At 36.4% G+C, this 24,439-nt stretch overlaps 2 long non-coding RNA genes across 4 annotated transcripts in view; one reads left to right on the top strand and one right to left on the bottom strand.

Annotated features, from left to right (window-relative positions):
- The window catches only part of LOC107130062 (uncharacterized), a 149,014-nt gene that overhangs the window by 53,923 nt on the left and 70,652 nt on the right, over positions 1 to 24,439 (top strand). The window lies entirely within an intron of this gene.
- On the bottom strand, positions 19,380 to 24,064 carry LOC135971417 (uncharacterized). The gene is made up of 2 exons (XR_010587597.2): positions 23,950 to 24,064; positions 19,380 to 19,578 (listed from the first exon to the last, which is right to left on the bottom strand). It is a non-coding gene; the product is annotated as an uncharacterized lncRNA (long non-coding RNA).

Raw genomic sequence — 24,439 nt, 5'->3', positions numbered from 1 at the left:
TTAGTACATTTTAGGCTTCTCCACTTTGAGGTCCTTCACTCTCTAATTTTGCACAGGTTCACTTTCCCAACATATTTTCCATATATGGGTGTGGCATTAACCCTGGATTTTATCATCATAAATTTCCCAGAGTAAATGGAGCCATTTTTCCTTTAGGACCACATTCTTATAGCTTCTGTCTTCTCTACTTCTCTATCAGGCCACTACTATTACTTCACCCAGTGAGTCTTCCTTGACCACCTTGCATTTATTCCCTGCTTGACTTCCATTCTAACCATTCCAACAGTACAGATCACCTTCTATCATGAAAGTAATGACCTGGGCATCAGTTTCGTGACCTCACCAACTTCCTTCTTTGGCACTTGATCCTTGACAAAAAGAACTCTGTTAAAGGATAGAAGACGCTGTGGGCCAGATCCACTGCAAAGTCAAGTGTGTCATTAAAAGGATTATGAGTATGTCTAGAGTCAGACCAAAGTATGAGAGGCATACAAAATCCAATCAGGACTAAAAAAATGCAAAAATTTTGCAGAGTCCTATCAGACAGTAAGGAGATTAATGAAATCAAGTCACAGCATGAAGGAAGTTAATTGCAGTCATGGTAAGGATGCACAATTCTAGCTATCCCAGTTAGGTGATTAAAATTGGTTTGTGAGCTGCATAGACTTGCTGACACAGTTTGTGTAAAATAGGTGCAATCTATTTTGTGATTTTGGAAAAATCATGGAAGTATAGATTTCAAGTTCCACTCTCCGGTCTTAAATTTCTGAACAATAAATAACTATCAAGATTTTAGAACTTTGATTTAACAACTTCATTCTATTAATACTTGAGATGGTAAATTTCCTTCACTAAGTAAATCTCTTGAAACTCAGGAAGGTTTAGAATTAAAATGGATGCAATGAAATAAAATGAAACCCATGATACTTAGGCTTTTATATAAAAACATTTTACACAATCATTAGGGAAATATGTGTGTGATTTAATCTAAGAGATTACGCATGTCACTTTCATTTGAAATATGATTTGGTTTAGATATGTGACTTAAGTGAAAAAGTATAATAGAATTTGAATAATTTGTTAAAATCAATTTCAGAATATGAACAATCGTGATTCATGTTTTTATAGATACAATTAATTAGCTCTATAGAAGTGATATAGGAGCTGTGGAAGGCCTTACTTTTTAGGGTATAAGTGTGCCTGTACAGACAACTTGAAATGCTTGCAAAAAGTCAAATCTATTAAACTTATAATTTAAAATGTGGCAAAGTGTAATTAAGTATTTAAACATAATTACTTACATGATTGTAATCTGTTCAACATGAATCACTTGAATTCACAGTGAAAAAGAACAATAAAAGAACATCTGAAAGTGATTATTCTTATTTTATACAAAAATATTAGATTTTTTAAGTGAAAGATTTGGATGTTGACCTCAAAGGTTTAAGAAAATCTTACCTTTAAAAGTATCTGAATATTAATTTGAAATCTAAATAACTATAAATAGCCCTTTCTGAACACAAACTGAAACACTCAACCTAACCCTTAACAATTGCACTTCCCTACTTTTTTCGACTGTCAGAATATGCTAAACACTTTTTTGTTTTACTCCAAATACTTCTTTTTTGTCCAAGCCCAGTTGAGGCTCTGCCTCAGATATTAGAATATATTTCCTAAAATGCAGCTCTCAATGATTGCTTCTTGTTTTGACGTTTTAGTACCCTTTTTCTCTTCTTTTATTCACTTTAGCCTTAATTTAATAATTTTTCAGTCAGAACAACTCATCTGTTAATCCACCTAAAGGAATATATTTGCATCCTTATATGTTGTTGTTTGGTACTGGGTAGACCAGTTGTTCACATCAAATCCTTTACTGAATGATTAAGATATTTCAACAATTCATCAAATTTTTGCTTTTTACACTTTCCTGAGGTACAATTTGCATGCCATAGTTTTTCCCGTTGAAAGTGCACAATGCAATAATTTTTAGTAAATTTAGTAACTTACTAAATTACTAGTTGGGTGCAGCAATTCAACAATACTCTCAGTGACCATTGCTCTTTGTATCTTTCCCTTCTGCCACCCTCAGTGGTTTGATTTTCTTTCTAAGGTTTGTCTAAAGCAAGTTTGCAGTATACCTATGATAGCTCCAGGAACTGCATCTTCAAAGTAATGCATTCACAGCCAGAAGATATAACCCTTCTCACTGTTTCTCTTTTTATTAAGGATCAAAATTCCTTCCAGAAATCCCCATAGAAATTTCCCTTACATTGTTTGATTGATACTAGGTCACATGCTTATTCCTGATTTGGTAACCCAATGGGTTACCATATTTACTTAGACCAATTATACTGTATACCCAGCCTTCCTCACCTAGCACTGGGTGAGAAATAGAAGGTATATTATTTTGAATCTCACTATTATCATGATTCCTTTGACAATCTTTAGAATTCATGTTGGCACTGTCAGTTTATCTTTCTAATCCTCAGTTTCCTGCTCGGTAAAACAAAGGGACTGAATTTAGACTAGGGTCAGGAAAATCTCTGAAGATTCCTTCCAGTGCAGACGGCTTGTTGGTCCCTTAGAGTTTTTCACAGTTTCCCTTATCCATTCCAATGGGGCTTGTAGGGAGCCTAGCTCCATTCTGATTTGATTCCAGGAACTACAATCAAGGTGTAGAGGTGAGGAAGAAATTTTTCTTTTCATTTATCTTTAGCCAAATGTACTTTTTTCTCCATCTGACTTTGCTTGGGGCCATAGGCTTGTATTATCTTGTATTATAATGTACTTCTATTTAGATAGCACTGAAAAAATTGAAATCAGGGTGTTCAGTGTTAAAACCCCTGGTTTAAAGTATGTCTTTGTGGTTTGGCTTATCTGTTATTTTATTTTAATTAATTTCTTTTTCTTTTTCTTGCAGCCCTAGCAATTGTCTGCTATTTTAAAACACTATGATGCTTAAATATTCCAGCTGCCACATAGGACAGGTGTCTGACGATCCTCAGCACAGTCGTTGAAAAATAGAACTTTAGCCTGGAATACATTCTCTGGCATAGCCATAGTCAATCACCAGTATAATTAATGTAAATAGACACTGGATAGCTTTTGTTTGAATTCCAATGCAGCACAAAGAGACTTTCATTGTTTCCAAAAAGAAAATGTTTGAGATTAAAATGTAGAGTTTTATGACTTAGAGGAAATTTTATAGCTTACTCCAAAAAGGGTAAGGCACAAAATATTCTGTGCCAAAGGATGCATATTTGGCATTTTTCCTATGAATCCCTTAGTGTAAGTGGCATGATGAGATTTTCTTGGTTTCAACACAGATGATGTGTTGAGGTAGTGCTGAGGCTGAGAGGTGGGTGGGATGGGTCTTGGAGAAGGAAAAGATTTGTTTCGCAAGGTTTGTGGAGAGCTGATGCAGTAGTGAAGCTAAGACGAGGGGCGTTTACTTGCTACTTACATTGAGTTCACTAACATCTGCAGCACTTTACTTGCATTATCCACACCATTACCACAGGAAACCTATAAAGTAAGTATTCCTCTCCTCATTTTACAAATAGGGAAACAGAGAAGATTAAGAAAATTTCCCAAGCTCACAGAATTATTAAATGACAGAACTAGGACTCAAACCCAGGTTTGATTAATTTTAGAGACATGCTTTTAACCACTTGGACGCTGACAACTATGGAATTGTTGGTATGAAAAAAACGTATTCTTGAGGTATATTATCTATGGTCTTAATATCAGAGAAGTGCAGTTGAGTTGCTATTAAAGAATGTGGTAAAATTTTAAAATGGATAACATACAAAGGTATAAAAATAATTATAAATACTTCTGTTTGGGGTAAAAGGTATCAAAATAGCCATGCTCAGTGGAGGGGTAAGGAACTCTTAGCAGAGATTGATTAATTGGGAGATAGTTGATTAATCAGGAGTTAATTGATTAATTGGGATTGATTAATTTGGGAGTAGGTGGGAAGATAGGAAGTTATATAAAATAAGGGAGAGATAACTTAGTACCTGGAAAAAAAAAGAAATGGAAATCAGTAGAAGCTAAGAGTTCAATGGAAAAAAAAAAAAGGAATAAAAGAGATTGGAAAGGAACAATGAATGTAGCATGGAAGATGCAAGATGACGGGAGTTCAGGAGCTAATTACAGCAGTGGGAAAAAAGTAATGTGTAAGCTGGAAGCCAGAGATAAGAGCCAGGTAAATGAAGAAGTTGGGCCCCAACAGGAAAGAATTATGAAGACTAGAAGGAGCAGGAGCCATGTGGAAAAATATCATGTAGCACTTTTAAGCTTGACCTGTCATCTATAGCAAAACCAGCAGGCTTGAGTACCAAACTGACCTGACTGAACTATGTTGAAATGTACTATGGTTTTATATCCATATGCACTTGGTCTGTGGAGTTGTGGGAAAAGCATCAGTGAGTAGGAAGCCTAAGGATATGGGTCAAGTGTTAAATATGCTATTTACTGTCTAGCTGTGTGACCTTATATAAGTCACTTGCGGTCTCTGAGCCTTCATGTAGTCATCCATAAGATGACTTGTTTATATTAAATGGGATGTGGTATGCTAAAGAGCTGAATGCATAGTGATACAGAATTACTTTCTGTAATACCCTTTTTTAAATATTTTAAATGAAAAATTAATGAACTTATAAATTAAAAGATTCAAAAGGGACAAAAAGGTATACGATGAAAAGCAATTCTCCTTCCCACCAGTAACTCTGTCCTACTCCTTAGGACATTCACCATAAACAGATATCCTGAATTCTTCTAGAATTATTATATATAAAATCTCCTTATTTTTCTTTTTTACTATTTTAAAGGGGATAAACTAAACTTTGCTTTTTTTCATATAATAATATATTCTGGAGATCATTTTCTAAAAGCACATGTAAATATACCTTATTATTATAAGGGTTTGAAAATATCAATTTATTTGACCTGTCCCCTCTCGATAGATAATTAGATTGTATTCATCTCTTTGGTTATTACTAACAGATATTAAGAACTTACCATGTACATATAGCCTATTTTTTAGGATTGTTAGACAAAGTAGGCGTATTCCTTCCCATCCAGGAACTCATAACCTAGTAATTGTAGTTGGCTGATAGCTCTTTACCTATACACAGGACCTAACACAACCTCTTGAATAAACATTCCCCTTACTCAGAAATGCCTTTTCCTATTTCCATATTGCAACTTTGCTCACAAATTTCCAATCTGTCTTTCTGTTTACAGAAGATATGCAAAATTCCTTTTGTGTGATCTCTTTATATCTCTTGATTTTCTTTTGTGTTTGCTACCAAAGGGTCTGCACATAGTGAGAAGATTGTGCATGATCTGTGAGCTCTACCACACCTAGAATTAGGGATCACCAATATGAGCAAAAAAATTGGAGGTACAAATAATATTGTCATATATAACTGGCATATAAATTACAGATGTATCTATGACTAAAAACCTTGTGGATATAAACCAAATGCAGATAAATATAATAAAATATATAAAATATAATCAAATAATGATAATGCTATTCAAATGCTTCAAATTTGCACAGTGCTTTATTTCTTAAAATATGTTAACACATGTGAGCCCATACACTCTGATCACTGGATAAATAAACAGATTCTTGCAAGTGCTTTGGAAATGAAACTTTTTTATCATTTTAATTTTGAAGAAATAAAGTTAAAATAAACTTTAGAATTTTAGAGTCATAGAAATTTAGTGGTAGGAGGAAACTGACAGTTTAATCTAGTGGTTCTTAAAAAGTTTTATGGGTCTTAGATCCCTTTGAGAATCTAATAAAAGCTATGATCTCTTTCCCAGAAAAATAAAATTTATGATATACCTTTGAAGAGTCCATACATGCCCTGAAGCAAAAATAGAGCAGTATTTTGTTTTGTTTTCAAATAGCTTTATTAGGGTGTAATTTACATGCCATAAAATTCATTCATTTTAAGTGCACAATTTAATGAATTTTAGTATATTTACAGAGGTGTCCAACCACCACCACAATCTAATTTTATAACATTTCCATCACCCAAAAAAAAATTTAAGTCTATTTACAGTCACTCCCCATTCCTACTTCTAGGCTTACACAACCACTAATCTATTTTCTGTCTCTCTATATTTGTAGCTCAGAGTTTTAAAAACATTTTACTTCTATTAACAATAAGAAATATGTTTAACACCCAACTCACAGATAGAACAAGTTTATAGACAAATACTCTTGTTCTGTGCAATGTATTCTCATGTATTCCAATCCATTACAAAAACTGATTTTATGACCAACCAAATGGTTACAAACCCAGTTTGACCAACCCTGTCCTAGAGAGTCTACCCTAAATGAAAACCCAGCCCAATCTAACCCTGAAGCAGATGGCTCCTTTGTTAACAGCTGAAGAAACAGGTCCAGCAATGTGACTTGCTCAAGACAAAAGCCAGGTCATAGCAGAGCGATAATGCTATTCAAATTCTTCAAATTTGCACAGTGGATTAGAATTCAGTTCTCTTTTGTCCTAGAGCACTTCATTATTTGTTCTACTCTTGATTTCCATGACCTAAGAACAAGCACAAAAGGGGTTTATAAGAAGCCACAACAAATTGATACGTGATCAGGAGAAAAAGTATTTAGTGTGTTATGGTTTGAGGCAGGAGAAGAGAAACTTGATTCTTCCTGGGGAAGTGGGGTGCATGGATGGTGAAGCAGTATGGGGCTGCTCTGGACCACAGGAGGAAGGCACACCTGCTGCAAGGTGACCAAAAAGCACGCCCTGGAGGCCACAGCTTGAGGCTAATTGCCCTCCATCGTGTTCAGGTTATTAGAGTTGAAGCCAAACATCCTTTTCCACTGAGATCTCTTTTGTGGCTCTGTTGCTCAGGAGGTTCTGGAATGTTTATAATCTTCTGCAGTGACTCTGCAGTCCCAAAAGAAGTTCTTTCGTTTGCTTTCTGTGGTGCCTGCAGGCTGTTAGCCCATCTGCATTCGGAGCATATGCCTACAGTGCATCTTCATTCTTGTCTGCCTTTGCTGTGGGTTGAAATGTTCTCTCTCCATATACTGCTGAATATTCACTGTGATGCTTGTGAAACCTACTGCCTTCCATTCATATTTTGGATAGCAAGTAGCAAATTGGTGGGTAATGGTAGGTGAAGGGTTAAGAATTCAGTTGTTTAGCAGATAATCACACAAATGATTGAGAATAACAGTGAAGACGGCAATAAAGGAAAGGTATAGGGCCCCCTGAGAACATATAATGGGTACCCGGCCAGGCCCGAAGAGTGATGAAATCTAAGCTTTTGATCATTATAGTTTATAGGATGGAAGACAGGCATGCTTTAAATTTATGAAGGACCCCAAGACCCTCATTTTTTAGTTTTAAAAGTGTCTACATTTTCTAAAAGATAGGTGAAGTACAATGAGAGCAGCTGTCAGCTTCTTTGGGCAGAGAAATGTATGATTAACCTTTTTTTTTTTTTTTTTTTTTTTTTTTTGAGCAAGGCACTTGTGGAGAGAAGTCACAAAGGGTGAGGATTCCATTTCAGATTTCAATCCTAGATTGATGAGGAATGGGGCTAAGGGGGAGACAGAGAAAGTACTGTTTATCTTCTTGCCAGAGGGAAGAACCAGACACGTGGGAACTAAACGCAATCTAGCTTGAGCACAGTGTGAAGAGACTTGGGGAATGAAAAAAAGAAAAAAATAAATAAAAAGAAAGAGCATGCAAAGTTCTTGTAGAAAATTAAGAAAACAAGAAAACCAGGAAATACAGGATTCCAGCATGGTGAAAGAGAACTGACAGTTGAGTCAGGAGAATAGAAAGTGAATCCCTGTATGTGTCTATACGCAGATTTGGTGTGACCTATTTCTTGTCCTTCCCCAGTACAAAAGTTGGCTTGGAACGCCTAAAAAGACTTGTTGGGCTCATTTGTTGGGAAGGGAAGGAATTCTGGAGGATATTTGGGCAATAAGGTCCTAGGGGGGAAAAATCCCAGACTTGAGGCATTGTCATTCTCCTTTTCCAATTAACTTCTGTGACTTTAGATGAGCAATAAGTATTTAAAAGTATTTAAAAGGTTACCAAGATGGGATCCAACAATGGGAAGTCTCTGAATCATGGTTGTCATTAATAGGAAGATGAATTTTAGGCTACCAGTGGCACACGTCTTATTAGAATGGAGAATATATTTGCCTGGTCTATAGTTTTATGAACTGGACATGGGAGGTATGAAGAGAAGATGAAGAGAAACACCAGACTAACTGTCTATGGAAGAGCTGGTTGACAGGAAAACATTATAGGAGCTTCTCAGGTTTTGACAAGTGAAAATAGGCAGGGAAGCGAAAAATAACACTGAAGCTTTAAACATCCATCCCTTATGTGATATGGACCTAGCAAACAAGATGAACAAAATAAGCCTAAGACCATAATCAGCAAGCGTGAATTCAGATGCATCACTTGGTCTACAGTGCCAGAGCCCTCAAGTGGAAAAGTACAGTGGCAGAGCCGGGAGAGGGGAGAGGTGACGTGTGTCAGGATGCTGCATACCTGGAAGAGAATCCTTCTACCTGCTGGTGCAAGCACACTGCAGAACAGGAGAAAGGATGAAAAAACAAACAAACAAACAAAAAAACCCAGAAAAACAGGCCATTGTTTTTTAAGTAGAGTTGAGGCTCTCTGATGAGATAGATAAAATGAGCCATGCATTCCTGAAGCAGATTCTAAAATTGTCACAGAAAAAATATATATACAGTGGTGATAGAGAGTTTCAGCCAGCTGATCATCTGCATGGATGTCTCAATAGGCTGAAGTTAACCAAGTTCTTTTCTGGCTTTATTGACAACTATATTCACCAAAAAAGTCAGTTACGTAAGCAAGTGGTATTATCTGTCATCCAATGTAAATAATTTCATGATGTTAGTCCATTTGAACAGTATGTTGGTCTCCTTTCCACCTGGAGAACCATAAGACTAACAAAAAGTTGCAACCCTCCCAGAATCCAAACAAAACATATGTCTGATGGTTGACTAAAACAATAAAATAATCTAAAATGTTATTTTCCTAATTTAGTAAATTCTTTTCTAATTCTCATTCAGATAGCTCTGGAGTCTTCACTCCCCTTTTTGCCTTGTAATGGAGGAGGTTTATGATTTTCCATTCGTATTACACGAAATGCAGAGAAGAGAGTAAGGGGCACTGAAGGAAGGAAAAATGGTGTACAAGACATGATTCTTCAAAATAGTATTTCAGTAAGATGAGAACGTGAAGAAGCCAGTTTGGCTGTAGTTGGCTATAGTGCTTAAGAAGGGAAGTAGTGGGAAGTAATTTTGGATAGATAGTTGGCAGTCAGATTGTGGAAGCCTTGAGCGCCAAGCTAAATTGTTTGAATTTTATATTTGGGGTATAGGAAGTCTTAAAATATTTGAGCAGAAAGTGTCAAAATGAGAATGATTTTTAGGAGTGCTAATTTGGGTGCGATGGCTAGGAAAAATTTGTGGGCCAAAGTGATTAGGAGATACTAAAAACAGAAGAAACCAGATAGGAGAATATTACAGTAGAGCAAGCACAAGTTGAGGAAAGGCTGAACTAGATTGATGATAGTGCCAATGGGAAAGAGAGATTATGCAAAAAAAGAATTGTTAGGGCTTGGTAAAGGACAAAGAGAGAGGTGAGATTATGCTGAAGTTTTGGGCCCAGGTGCCCAGGATAATGAAAGGGAAGACCGAAAAAATTATTGATATATGACTTCTTGGTGATGTCAGAAAACCCAAGTGTAAAAGTTTAAGAAGCAATTTAAGATATGGGAGGGCAGGTAAGGTCAGAATTTGGAGATATAAATATGGATTTTGAATTTATTTTCATAGGGAGTTTACAGCTGAAGCTACAATAATATGAGCTTCACCTAAAATATCCATGCCATTAGAACTATTTTTACCAAATTATGTTTTCCAGTGAATATGGTCTAAGGTAAGTTTTCATGTTTGTTATAGCCAGAGTTCAGTTTTATACAAGAGTCTGGCTTGTTTAAGCTGAAAGATATTTGGCTATCAAGAGGTTTGTGAAATCATTGTGACAAAGAGAGCTGAAGAAACAGGGTCTAGGATGAGCTTCCAGGAATGGCTCTCAAACCTTATTAGAGAACTGGGCATCTGGGTGAGCTGCTGCCACCTCCTCCATCAGGGCCAGGCAGTCCCTGGATCAGGAAGCCTGGGTTACTGAGGCTGACCATGAGACAGTGCTGCCTCCAGCACAAACCTTTCTAGGAATATGTATGTTGAACTCTACCTTTCTCTTCATGCAAGTCCTTCTGAATTTAAACCTAAAACCTGAATGTAAAAGGACCAAGAGATGTGGTTTTTTAGCTTTCCAGCTTCTGCATGCTAGAAGAGTTGGCCTAAATGTTGAGTAAACAATCCATAATATTCAACACTGTGTCTTAGCCTCATTTCACAGTAAATATCTAGAGTCAAGTTGAACTTCGAGAGTTTATATGATCCTCTTAATCAGACCAATGAGACTGCAATGCTGATCTTTCTGTGGGCACAATATCATGTTGTTCACCGTGTTTTCAGCATATTCTTTATAGGGCTAGTAGTTCAGGGATGACAATAAAGACCAAGAATCAGAGGTTGCGTCCAGTCTCAAAAGGAAAGCGTGCCATCATTGATTTATAATACCTGCCTAGGGTGAGGAAAGGGAGAGGAGGGGGCAGTGGCTTCTTCTATTTGCCACCGCCATACTAGATCACTGCTTCATTAGTGATATACTTATTGCTTTGTCTGTCACTGTACAATACTTTCCTTACATGTTAGAAGAAACAGACGCTGTAACATTTTGGCGAATAGTTTTTTTGTTATTTGGGTTTTTTTTTTTTTTTTTTTTTTTTTTTTACCAGTAGTTTTTTTTTCTAGTAGAAAACTAGTAGAACGCATACTAAGTCCTGAGTACCCTGAGTGTACTATGTGATCTTAACTATTTTATTTTTTAACTCTAGATTTATCCAATGTTGTCATCCCCACCCTCTCCCTCAGTTCCTCTATGACTCATCTGCTGATTTTATCTTATCTTTTTCCTAAGCTGCTTCCTTGGAAGGATCAGTCCCCTCAGTAGAATGCTTTTTGGAAATGCCATCAGTGCCAGGCAGTGTGGGGCAAAGCCAGAAATGTGTGCAACTTTCAACTCCCAAGAAAGGGAGCATCAGTGCTTGAGGGGGTGAACTTTGCTGCTGCTACCAGGAGACCTGGGAGATTTAATCTTAACTTTTCTAAATGTCTCTCTCTTCCCCTCTTTACTCATCTGTCAAGGTTACCTTCTTTCTGACACTTCATTGATGACCTTCTCCCAGCCCCACTCTAGACAAAATTAGCCACTCCTTTCTCTGAACTGTCTTATAGAGTACACCTTCTGCTGTAGCAAATAGCATATTACATTTTGGTTATTCATGTACATGTCATTTTCAAATCGAGCTATTCAAAGGCAGAAACTGTCGTCTTAAAACCATGATGTATTGAGTATTTTACATATAATATCTCATTCAGTTTTTACAGTAAACCTAAGAGGAAACAAGCTCGTAGGGGTTAAATATCATGCTCCACTAAAATGTAATTACTCAGTCGAAGTAGGGCTTGAAACTAAGTCAGGATTTATATCTATACCTAGCACAGTGCTTGGCATCAGGTGTGTAGAGGGTCAATAAATGCCCAAGTAAGTAATTAAATGTACAAACTGTATGTTACAAGAAAGTCTTTTGGCCATGGGATGAAAACAAGTCCTTTTAGTTACTCCCACAGCTGTGAGTATGCTGCAGACTTTAATTCAAACCAGACCTTAATACCTAGAAGAAGGATATATCACAAAGCCAAATTACCGGGAACAATGCTGTAACCACCTCAGTTAAGGTCATCTGCCGAGTTTGGCCTTCCCAATAATGTTGTTGACATCAGAAAAATCGTTTAAAGATTCAATTTAAATGTTAATACTGCAGTGTCAGAAACATACAACCATGAAACAAGAAAAAAAGCCTTCCTTCCATTGTGTGAAATGAGCTTTGTCATGCCTTGTGTTCGAATGGAAGATTTTCTTTTGCTAAATATTAAGACCTACTTCATGAACTTTGACAGAGCAATGCACTTTTCCAAGTTTGCATAGTTTGCATGGTTATCTGTTTTTGGTACCACTATCTCCAGTGTTCCTGAAGGAGTTTCTTGCCATAATTTGAATGAATAAAGATCTTTTCCAACTAAGATGGTTTTAGATCTAATGTTTTTTGTCTGCTGGCATTATTCATGAATGGCATCCAGGTGCCTGAGCTATTTTTTAGCTTTCCTTTTCTGCTCCAAAGTGGGTTTTTCCATCAATAGGTCTTCTTCCACATTTACCATCCATTGGGGTGGAGGTTGGGAGTGGCCGTGTGCTTCCAGGGTGCTGTGCTGGGAATGCTGGATACTATTCCCCTGTGTTCATGAGCTCACCCTGTTTCCATGTGTCACTGCACACATGTTGGATCCTGGTGGAAAAATAGTTTGGTTCAAATGGAAATAGCAGGAAGTAGGACAGCTGCATTTCAAAGCTTTTCATTTCCTTTTCCTCAGCATCCAGCATATGGCTCACAATAGGGTTACTGAGTGTATAGTTCTGCAGCTTCTCCCTGCCTTTACTTTTCTGTTTTGCTCCTTTGCTATCACCACTCCTAACCTTAAAGCCAAATAGTGTTCCCAATGTCTGACTCTTGGGAATATTAGTTTTATCTTAATAAAAAATTTCTCAAAAATCTAAACTCAGGAATTCTACTCATATACCCTCAGATTCTTTTTTAATGTGATCATCCACTGTAAGACTTAAAAAATATATATTTTGGGGGGGGAGTGGGGAAAGGTTTGGGAAGAGGCAGTGTGATTTATGACAGTCTTGTGGTAGCAGGAGTGGAGAGATTTGGTTTCTGGTCTTAGTTCTGCCTCTACCTAAATGACTATTTCAGACAAGTCATTTAAACATTCAGGGTCTGTAGAACAAGAGAGTTGAAGGTTAAAGAGATAATCTTTAAAATCCTTTCCAGATTTAAAAAAAAAAAAAAGATTCTGGGATTTTATTCATCTAGTTTTAGATGGTTTTTTTTTTTTTTTTTTTTTTTTTTTTTTTTTTGGTTTCCCAGAATTTTAGTGAAGTAGAATTTAGAGGATGTACAAAGTGTGAACAGAACTATTTTTATATGAGAATTTTCTACCATGACACATTCTCTATTGATTTGTGGTTCTATACTTTCTCTGTGAATTGAATTTTTCAAAATTATCCATAGTTCACAATATATTTATAGCCATTGGAATATAATTATATCGATCTAAATGACTATCAGATTGGCCACTAAATTGTTTCTGGAGCTATCCTAGTTTATTGAAAACAGGGCCTTAGTGTCTTCCTGAGAAGAAACAGAATAATTTATTTTAAGAAACTTAACTGGAATGGATCAGCCTTGGAGTTTGTGCTCACGATTCTAGCTTCTCCTCCCCTCCTCCCCACCTTTATTTTTATAATGAATTTACTGCTTACCTTCAACAAATCGATTCATCTCTCTGGGCCACAGGCTACCCAGTTAAAGAACAGTGGTATATTTCAAAATTATCTGGAATGTAAGGGCTACAGAGTTAAACTCTGTAACATGTTTCAGGTAGTCTGATAAAAACTGATAAAGACAATATCTTATTTTAGTCTCATTTTCTTCTTCATGCTATTAAAGACATTCAGTATGAGAAATGCTATTTCTGTTTTCCAAGTAGAATTTTTGAGAACGCTGACTATAGTAGCAAATATTTTTAAAGTCCATCAGGCATTTATTGATCATAAGCATTAACATTATTTATTAAACTTCAACTCATTAGCATTGCATTTTTTTCTGGGCACTATCAAATTTCCTTTTTTATCTTGGTGATTAAATGTATCCTATATCTACTAACAAGAGGGTGACTTCACTTTGTGCCAGACAGAAACTCGAATTCTCCCTAGAGACTTTAGATTGTTTCATTTTATGTACAGTGGATCAGAAGGGCCCCTTTCTTCATTTTATAAACACGACTTTTATCCAAGTATCTTTATTCCCTGGCCTAACTGAGCCATAGGTGTCCTTTAAAGTTGAATAGTACCCATTATTGATAAATATAATCTTTATGAAGATATTATTAATAATAATATAGGAATCTGTTCTTTACATTTGGATTTCAAATCTACATGTCTTTGCAGATTAAATACTTATATCCTTCCTTGAATAGTTTAAAACATCAAAGACTTATTTTGCTTTGAAATGGCCAACATGTTAACTAACCACATTATTAGCATCTAGATCCTTTATTGTTTTATTTTTTCATGGTTTTCAAATTTTACGCCAATTCTATGTAACAAGCCTGCACATCCTGCACATGTACCCTGAAACTTAAAATAAAAATTAAATTCTGCTAGGTCAGTGAGATGAGCATTTTACCTGCCAATGTGTGGTAGCGCAAGGGTGAATTCTGGTTTAGGGGGACCTGAACCTTACATAATTGGAGGTGGGAGAGGACTCTCTAAGAAAAAGAACACAAAGTAGGTATGATAGTTATATATACGTAGAAAAAGAAATCACACACACAACTTTAAAAGAGCTGACAAATACCACAAATTAAATTAACTTCCTGAAATTAAACTGTCCTTTTCCCAGTATTTTGGGATGTAAGCTCTTTGATTACCTCTTTACATGTCAACAATTTTTAAATTTTATATCATTTTCTATAAAGAGACTAGAATAAACTTTTCTCTAGCATGGTTGATACAAATTTGTTTTCTTATTGTTAGTTGTTTACAAAGGGTTTATTTTATTTCTACAACCCATGATTGATTGTGTAAAATTATGGATTTCTGTCTGTGGATTCTGAACCTAAAATTCTATTCACTTTAAGGAAAACCTAACTCTGACCAAGTGCCTGGTCTTTTTGACTTTGGAAATAATGTTCTTTATATCCCTGGTCCAGGTGTGAACATTCCCTTGGGGCACCAGTGCATGGTGCTAATGTGGCAGTATCTGATGTCATTTAGTAGAAGCAAGGCCTCTCTTTTTCCCCCTCCCCATGTTTCCTTTTGTTTGTGGTATCCCCAGAGCCTAGCAGTACACTTGGTACACAGCATGTGAAGAAGTAAAAAGATAGGGTCTTTTCAGGGTTCAAATCCTACTTTTGCCCTTTGACTTTTGGAAAATTAGTTTATGTTAATGAGGCTCAATTGTAAACCCAAGTTAATACAAACCTTTAAAAGTTTCTGTGGGAATCAGAGAACTTATGTATGGACATTGTTCCCAGATACTCCATGACAGAAAGAAGAATACATGTAAATTACATGTAAATTAGTTAATTTTTGTGAGCCTTGGTTTATTCATTTATAAAGTGAAATTATTAACACTTATCTTGAAAGGTTGTTTTGAGGATCCTAGATAATGCACTTAATTAGCACAGTTCTTAGAATATAGACAGCATTAATCAATATGTCAGCACTACTTGTGGGAAAGGCTCTTAGGGCTCACAAGATATTCTGGTGCTCTTCTATACTTCCCAGCCTACCTAGCAGTTTGGTTAGTGTCATATGAGTAGCTATAGCCAATGAAATATGAGGGGAAATTAGCATTTCTGGGCCAGGACAATTAAATGCCAGTGTATTTTCTGCACCTCTTCCCACCTCTGCAGCAGGAACCTTGGTGATGGTGTAGCTACAATATGCAAGGAAATTGCATCCCTGGGTCATTATCAAATGGGAACTTCTCAGGAGAGCTCCTGGACTGTATTGAACTTTATATGAACATGAATAAAATTTGATTATCTTACGCCACTATGATTTGAGTTTGTTATTTTATTTTATTTTATTTTACTTTATTTTATGGTTACTGCAGTTTGCCCAGCATCATCCAGTCATTATTATTGTTGTTGTTACTATTGAACAGAACTACTCAAACTTTGGCAATTTTGGTGATACATGGAGCTGAAGTGTTGGCGCCTACCCTCAGGTAATGGAGACAGTAAAATATTCCTGTTGCAAATCAGACCTCTACTTCTTTCACAAACATAGATTCCAAGAAAATTAAGTGAAAATAACATAGAAGGGAGAAAAAAGTGTATTAAATTTTCCATTTGGCTTACCAGCTAATCCTCTTTATTAGGCTACCTTATTTCCTTGAAACCCTTACTCTAAGAGTCATGCATATTTTCATGACTTATAATGTCTATCAAAGTTTTAGAAATTATGTTTTCTCTTCTAAATTTCATTGGTTCAACAATCCTCCAAGACATTTTTTTTTAAAAAAAAGGTCTAATTAGAGTTGTGTACTGTCTCTTCCAATAGGAATAAATCCTGTAATCACTGATTCTTGGCCAGGCAGCTGGGAAGTTACATTTAGCATTAAGGCGTTAGCAAGCACTGGCACAGAGTGAATATGTGTGTTTTTGGTTTTGGAGTAAAAACAAAAGTATTTGGTAAACCTCTATTAAACACTTTTTAGTGGTTTAATTCTAAATAGAATTCAGTTTACCCAGCTCTCTTTGAAGAGACTGCTGGAAATCCTAGCTTGGTGTGCTGTTTCCTGAACCCTGTGCAGTTGTTACTAGGGCTTCCAGAAGTAGACATAATTCAAGAGACCAGTGCAAATTATAGAAAGAAAAGTAACATCGATGTCAGGTTGGAAACAGGTATGAGGCTGCAGAGAAGTGGTAAGATCACAGTGCAAGAAGTTGGGAAATAAGGTAGGATACATGACCTGGACAAAGAAAGTGCTGGATCTTGTTCTTTTTGAATGCTGGTTATACACCTGAGAAGGGAACAGGCAGGTATCAGTGCTGAGGGGCAGATCATGGGCTTAAGGTTGTAGAACTAAATGATGCTCTCAGTCTAGTTAGAGAAAGATGATAAGACTTGGCACAAAGAAACATCAATAGTCATCAACTTGGGTGACCTTATAAAAGAAACATGCCCATGGATTTAAATATATATATGTTCATGGATTTTTAAAAAATTAGTAACATTTGACAGCATATTGAGGTTAAGGGGGTTTCATAACCTTAATCTAAGTATAAACAGATTTTTTGCTGCTAACTTATATATGGACCTTTTTCCCAGATACTCCATGACAGAAAGAAGAACAAGGGTTAAAAGAACACACACACACATCTAATGGGGCTCCTGAAATCTCCAGCTAAATCCTTTTATTGCAGAATATTTGGATAGTGATATCAGGCAAGCCTAACTTGAGAGGACTTCTGGATAATGGTGAGATGAACATACATTCTGAAAGATTTGAGGGAATTGACTTAATAAATTGCAAATATGTTCCAATATGAAGAAATGTAGAGGAAGAAGCTAGGGAGCAGGTGCTCTGCAAGCAGGAGGAGTCTTCATGCTGTCTCCTGAGCAGAATTATTTTCCAGATTTCTCTAAAACCCTAGTTTACTAACACTAGCAACAGACAAGTAGTTCCCCAGTCAAATAAGAAATCCTCCTGGAAAAGGAGAAGAAAGTCCTCCCGTGAGGGCTTCAGCAATGTTCCTATCTTCAGGAGCAGCTCCCTCCAGCAAGAGACCTGTCTATGATTCTCCCTTGGGTCAGTGTAGTCTGGTTAACCACCCGCTGGGCCCGCTAACTCTCTGCTGATTTCCATCCTAAACAATGACTCTCAAACTTTGGCTGGCATCAGTCACTTGGGGTGTTGGTTTGTAAAAGCACACATTGCTGACCCCACTCAGAGTTTCTGATTCAGCAGGTCTGGGGTGGGGCCCGGTAATGTGCATTTCTAACTAGTTCCCTAGAGATGCTATTGCTACATCTTGAAGAAATGCTGCTTTAATATATACAGAAGTGTTTTTAAATAGTTGTTTATTAACAAATATAGATCATTTTCTGTAATCCTGGGGTACACTTACTAACCACTTTTTACTGCTAGATGCTGAGTGTTTAAAATGTTTCCAAAGATCTCTGAATCACAAAATCTCAGAAGCTCAAGTGTTGGGCATTACCTTATGGAGCCAGATTTTCTAATTTTGTCTTCTTCTTCCTTTCTTTCTTTCTTTCTTTTTTTTTTTTTTTTCTGAGACAGAGTCTTACTCTATTGCCCAGACTGGAGTGCAATGGCATGATCTCAGCTCATTGCAACCTCCACCTCCTGGGTTCAGGCGATTCTCCTGCCTCAGCCTCCCAAGTATCAAATTACACGCATCCACCACCATGCCCAGCTAATTTTTGTATTTTTAGTACAGATGAGAGTTCATCATGTTGGCCCGGCCAGTCTCGAACTCCTGACCTCAGGCGATCCACCTACCTTGCCCTCCCAAAGTGCTGGGATTATAGGCGTGAGCCACCGCGCTCGGCCCTTCCTTTCTTTATGAAGCTTTAAATACAATTTCACTCTTTATGCTGCAACTCAATATCTCTAAGCTTTGTGGTAAAAAATCAGTCTTCCTCTCTGGCCAACTGTTTATCAGTAAATGATTTGTTTTTTCACCTTTTTTCTTCTTTATAGGTAAGGATGGTGGTCTACAGAATACATTAACTTTTATAAAAAACATTGTAAATGGACAGGATATTATTAGAATCGGTCCTACTTATGATCATCTCCCTTTTCAAAAATATCACTGCTCAGTGCTAGCTGGCTTTCTGTTCTATTTTTTGATCTTATATTGTTTTACTGTATGGGTAACATGATATAATTCTTGCAGATGAGGATCCAATTTATTTCTTGTTTTTTTAGTTCTTCTGAAAATTCTTTTTTTTTCTTTTCTGTAAGTTCATAACATGTTAGTATCAGAGGGACTTTCTATCACAAGGTCTCCTTACTTGCTTTTTTTCATTTGTTTACATTATATTTTTAAAATTGTGGCAAAATATACATAACATAAAGCTTATTCTTTTAACCTTTCGAAAGTGTATAATTGAATGTTATTAAGTATATTTTACAAGGCTATGCTATCCATTTTCAGAACTATTTCATCATCCAAAACAGAAACTCTGTACTCATTAAATAGTAACTTCCCATTCTCCACTCTCTATGGCCCCTGGTAACCTCAATCCTACTTTCTGTCTCCAATAATTTGCCAATTCTAGGTACCTCATACAAATGGAATCCCACAATATTTGTTCTTGTGTCAGGCTCATTTCATTTGATTTACCATAATGTTTTCAAGGTTCATCCCTGCGTGCTCTTATAATCTGTATTTCTTATTGGAGCTTGCATTTTTTCTAGAGTCCTTTTCCAAGAGAAATCTCTCCTTTTTATTTTATAATCATCTTCCCTTTTTTTAAACTGTTTTTTAACTGAGTCTACTTATCATAAAGGTATGGGTTCTGGAATTGTTTCTGTTTGGCCTTTACCAGCAGGTGAATAGAATTCTGTGTGCTGATTATTTATTCTGTGACTCGTGCAGAGTGTCTCTGAAATCTCTGATGTTATCTTATTCCTTCGCCAGCCACAGCAAGCAGAGTTTTCCCAAAACATTTTAGGAGTCTTTTAGAATTTCTCCAAGAGGTCTCTTTCCAATTCCTTCCGAAAGTCATCTGTAAAGCTGAGGGCCTTAGAAATAGGGAGGAAAAAATACCTGTTAGGAGCTGTATTGAATGGACCTTACCTGCAAGGAAGTTGTCTCTTTAGCATTCTGTCATTAACATGGTTATTGTTTTTTCTCATATATTCAGTAAATAAAATAAGTAAATGCTACTGTCATGAAAAAGTTTAAAAGAAAGGAGAATTTTTAAATCACTAACTGTATTTTGCTTCATAAACCTTTGCCTTACATCTGACAAGGCGGCAAGCACATGACTCTCTGCCAAAGGCAAAAAAAAAAAAAAAAAAAAAAAAATCAACAATCTTCTGATAGATATAGTTAGAAGAGAGTGACATCTTTCTGTTACCTATGAGTTCAGCCTGCATATCAATTTATAATAGTTGTGGAGAATTAAAGGTTGTCTCCAAGCAAAGTAAGTAGTAAAGACAAAACACTGGATCAAAAGAAACCCAATGACAGTGGATTCTTTTCTCATCACTGCAAGTCACACTAACTTACAACTGCTTGAAAACAAGACTGTGCTCAACTACTATCCAACTATCAGCTGGATAATATCAAGCATCCAACTGATTAAAAATAAAGATCTCATTAGTGTATCTTTGTGTGTGTGTGTGTATTTTCTATTTTTAGTTATTTAGTCTCCAGTATATATGTGTGTGTATATATACACACATATACATTAATATATATACACACTGTGCACACATGATTTGAAGACATCTAAGTAGCCACTAGTTTCTTCTTTTTACCTTCTTTTAAAACATTGATTAGTACTAATTAGTGAATGATGTTTAAGAAAATAGTATTTTTAAATTTCATTTTGTATATGATAGACTCTATCCAATTAGAAAGAAAGAGACTACATGTTATTTTTACTGGATTTGCAATTTAATGGACCAAGCTTGGATTCCTTTCTGAGTTCAAAGTTACTTAAGCAAAATGGGAAGCATAAATAGCGTTGTGTATACCTTTTATAGGCAGATAAAATAGAAAGTACTTTTACAGAACCATCAGCCTTACACATACATTTTGCCTCAATTCTTGATATTACATTTCCTGTCCAACATTATGCATTCAGAAAGTTATTTTTTAAAAAGGGCTTACACTACAGAACCAAAGAATGAAGAGATGATTATAAGGATGGAGCTTTAACTCCTTTGCCTTACTTGAAACTCTGCTAGTTGAGAACTTGAAGCATCCAATCCATGTTGCTGTTGAATTTTCCAGAATGGAAATTTTTAATTGATATTAAAAAGAACGTTTTCTATTTCTAGTTATTTGTTCTCTAGTACTGTAAGTACAACAAATTCTTTCATTCAAATATAGTCAAACAAATATTTAAAGGAAACTTTGTCAAGCCCTGATTCCTAGTTAAAGATTAGTAAGCAGAGTTCCTTCTTGCAAAGTGTTACCAATTTGGCAAAAGTAAAAGAGGAATAAGATGAGTATACACATATGGTTAAGGTAAAGCAGAAATGCCAAGGTACGGTACAAAGTTTTAGTCAGGGAAGAGATCAGGTGCTCTTGGAACGATAAGAAATAATTTTAGGCCAGGTGCAGTGGCTCACACCTGTAATCCCAACACTTAGGGAAGCCGAGGTGGGCAGCTCACTTGAGGCCAGGAGTTCGAGACCAGCCTGGCCAACATGGAAAAACCCTGTCTCTACTAAAAATACAAGAATTAGCTGTGTGTGTTGGCACATGCCTGTGATCCCAGCTCCTTGGGAGGCTGAGGCAGGAGGATCACTTGAGCCCCGGAGGCAGAAGTTGCAGTGAGCCGAGATGGTGTTACTGTACTCCAGCCTGGGTACACAGCCAGAGCGAGACCCTGTCTCAAAACAAAAAAAGAAAGAAGAAAGAAGGAAAGAAAAAGAAAGAAGAAGGAAAGAAAGAGAGAGAGAAAGAAAGAAAGAAAGAAAGAAAAGAAAAGAGAAGAAGGAAAGAAAGAAAGAAAGAAAGAAAGAAAGAAAGAAAGAAAGAAAGAAAGAAAGAAAGAAAGAAAAGAAAGAAAGAGAAAAGAAGGAAGGAAGGAAGAAATAGATTTTAGATGGTAGCATCTGAGATTGGTCTTGATTCTCAAAGTTTAGTGTGCATCAGGATGAAAGAAAGAAGAAAGGAAGAAAGAGAGAGAGAGAACGAACTAAAGAGTGAGAACGAACGAATGAATGAACGAACGAGAGAGAACGAATGAAAGAACGAATGAACAAGAGAGAGAAAAAAAGAAAGGAAGAAAGAAAGAAGAAAGAAAGGAAAGAGAAAGAAAGAAAAGAGAGAAAGGAAGGAAGGAAGGAAGGAAGGAAGGAAGGAAGGAAGGAAGGGAAAAGAATTTAGATGGTAGCATTTGAGAATGATCTTGATTCTCAAAGTTTAGTGTGCATCAGGATTACCTAGAAGACTTGTTAAAACACAGATCGCTAGGCCCCATACTCAACATTTTTTATTTAATATGTCTGGAATGGGGCCCAGAATTTATATTTCTAACAAGTTCCTAGGCGATTCTGTTACTGCTTTTTCAAAGACAACTCTTGGAGAACCACTGCTTTAGAGAGATTAAAAAGGAGTGGAGAATGTTCAGCAAAAAGAAAGAAAATGAGCAAATTTGAGAGGCAGGAAACTGAAGGGTACTTTAAATAATAATAATAGTAATGACAAACAACTTTTTTGAGTTATCTCAATTTTGCCAATGAGGAGATTAAGTTTCAGAAAGGTTAAAGAATGGGCTTGAAGTCACAGAGCTAATTATTGGCAGAGTCAACAGTTCAGAACCTTATATCTAATTGCCATGATTAATACTAGGAGTTAGTACATCTTGATTGACGCAGGCATTTTGTGAAGCAGTAATGAAAGTTAAGGCTTAGGATACAGGTTGCAGTTGTATTTTAGAGGGCTTAAGTGCCAAGGTAAGGAAGTTTATACTTAGGATATCAATAGAGATATATTTAAATGTTTTGAGCAGGATTAATTAATTGAGTAGCAATGAATGTAATCAAGAGAGAGAAAATAATGGAAGCCTAGTTAGAAGCCTTTTATAAGAGCCCAAGTAAAAGGAAAGGAAGGAATAAACTAGGGCATTTGCAGTTGGAATGGAGTAGAGGGTATAGAGGTAAGAGCTATTTTTGTAGGCAGACTATAGTGGTGATTCCCAATCTTACCACCAACTGTGATTCCGTGATCCAAAAGATTTTGTTTATGAAGCAAACTGTATTTAACTAAACAAAGATAAACATGTTCCATTTGAGACTAGTATTTTTCCCATAAGACACAAATCTAGATTGTAACTAACAGTTCATAATCACCAAATATTAAAAAAAAAAAAAAAAGTCACAGCACTGTCCTGGTTGTGATAAGTACCAAACTTGAACAAGGGAGCAGAAATTTCAAAATATTTTACTGCTTTGCATATCAGATCCTTGTTACTATGCCCACGTCCAAGGTCAGTCACGTGATCAACATTTTAGATTTAAGTCTGATCTACATTCATGTTTCAGGTATTCTTCTGATGTTATCAAAAGACATTGTAATGTTTTAATAATCCTTAGACAATAAGTGTTACCATACTGATATAAAATAATTTCAGGCTGGTCATGGTGGTCCATGCCTGTTATCCCAGCACTTTGGCAGGCCGAGGTGGGTGGATCACTTGAGGTCAGGCATTCGAGACCAGCCTGGTCAACATGGTGAAACCCCATCTCTACTAAAAATATAGAAATTAACTGGGCTTAGTGGTGCACACCTGTAATCCCAGCTACTTGGGTGGCTGAGTCATGAGAATCACTTGAACCCAGGAGGCAGGGATTGCAGAGAGCTGAGATTGCACCACTGCTCTCCAGCCTGGGTTACAGAGCAAGACTCTTGTCAAAAAAAAAAAAAAAATTCAGCCAAAGCAAAGAAACCCATGTGGCTTTATTGGTAAATATGTAATTTAAAGTAGGTATTTTAAAATTGAATATATCTTTCCTGTCTTTATGGTTCTAAAACTATAGGATTTTGCTACCTGATAATGTGTGTGGGGTCTAGAAGTCAAGGAAGACTCTCTAGGTTCAGATCTGTTTTGGAAGAGGGTGGAGTATTGAACAAGACAGGAAGGTCGGAAAAGAACCCCTCTAGGAAGAGTTGGTGCTGAAGATAAGATGGAGTAAGAGAGGCATATTGAGCTGTCGGTTTAACTCAGGACCCATGGCAGAATATTGCTACCAATCAGCCATTATAAAAACAAGAAGAATTGAAACTTTTTGGAGGCCAGAAAAACCACATTGATATTTCTCTCCAATGTGAAATATTTTAACCTGAAAAACTTCTAGATGCAATTTTCAGATAAAATAGGCCTATTCTAATGGTGAAGTAAAAGTTCCACTTATACTTTCTGTCACTGCTCGTACCTGTAAATCCCATGGGAGGAATGTCATGATTTCCTTTAGACGTAACAGTCGTAGCCCACAAATAAGCCGCCATGAAAGAGTCAAGCAACAGGCCTCCAGTAGCTGCAGCTGGAGAAATCACTGGATAAGGTGATCCAATTTCTACACAACAGGATCTAGTCTCTCCTCCATAGTAGCATTTAGTCTGGAAGATAGTCATTCTCATACTGTCAAAAGCCAGGGTGCCAGAAAAGGGAATCTTCGCAGAAGCAAGTATTTTACAGAGGACTTGAGAGAATGTCTCTCCCTAGGTTTCAGTATCTATTCCATAGCAAATTAGGAACAACAATAGCTAGAGTTATAAATACAATTCATCATGTGTATTTTGAAATTGAATTTTGAGCAATTAGCATAAAAATACTGAATATGCATTGCAAATTAGCATGCCACCCTTGCTAAATGAAATAACAGCCCTGACATGTACTTAAGTAGAAAGTGGAACTACACAAAA

Source organism: Macaca fascicularis, chromosome 6, assembly GCF_037993035.2.
Source record: "Macaca fascicularis isolate 582-1 chromosome 6, T2T-MFA8v1.1".
NCBI classification, from domain to species: domain Eukaryota; kingdom Metazoa; phylum Chordata; class Mammalia; order Primates; family Cercopithecidae; genus Macaca; species Macaca fascicularis.
Note: the sequence above shows the minus strand (reverse complement) of the source record. Positions and strands in the feature narration are given on the sequence as shown.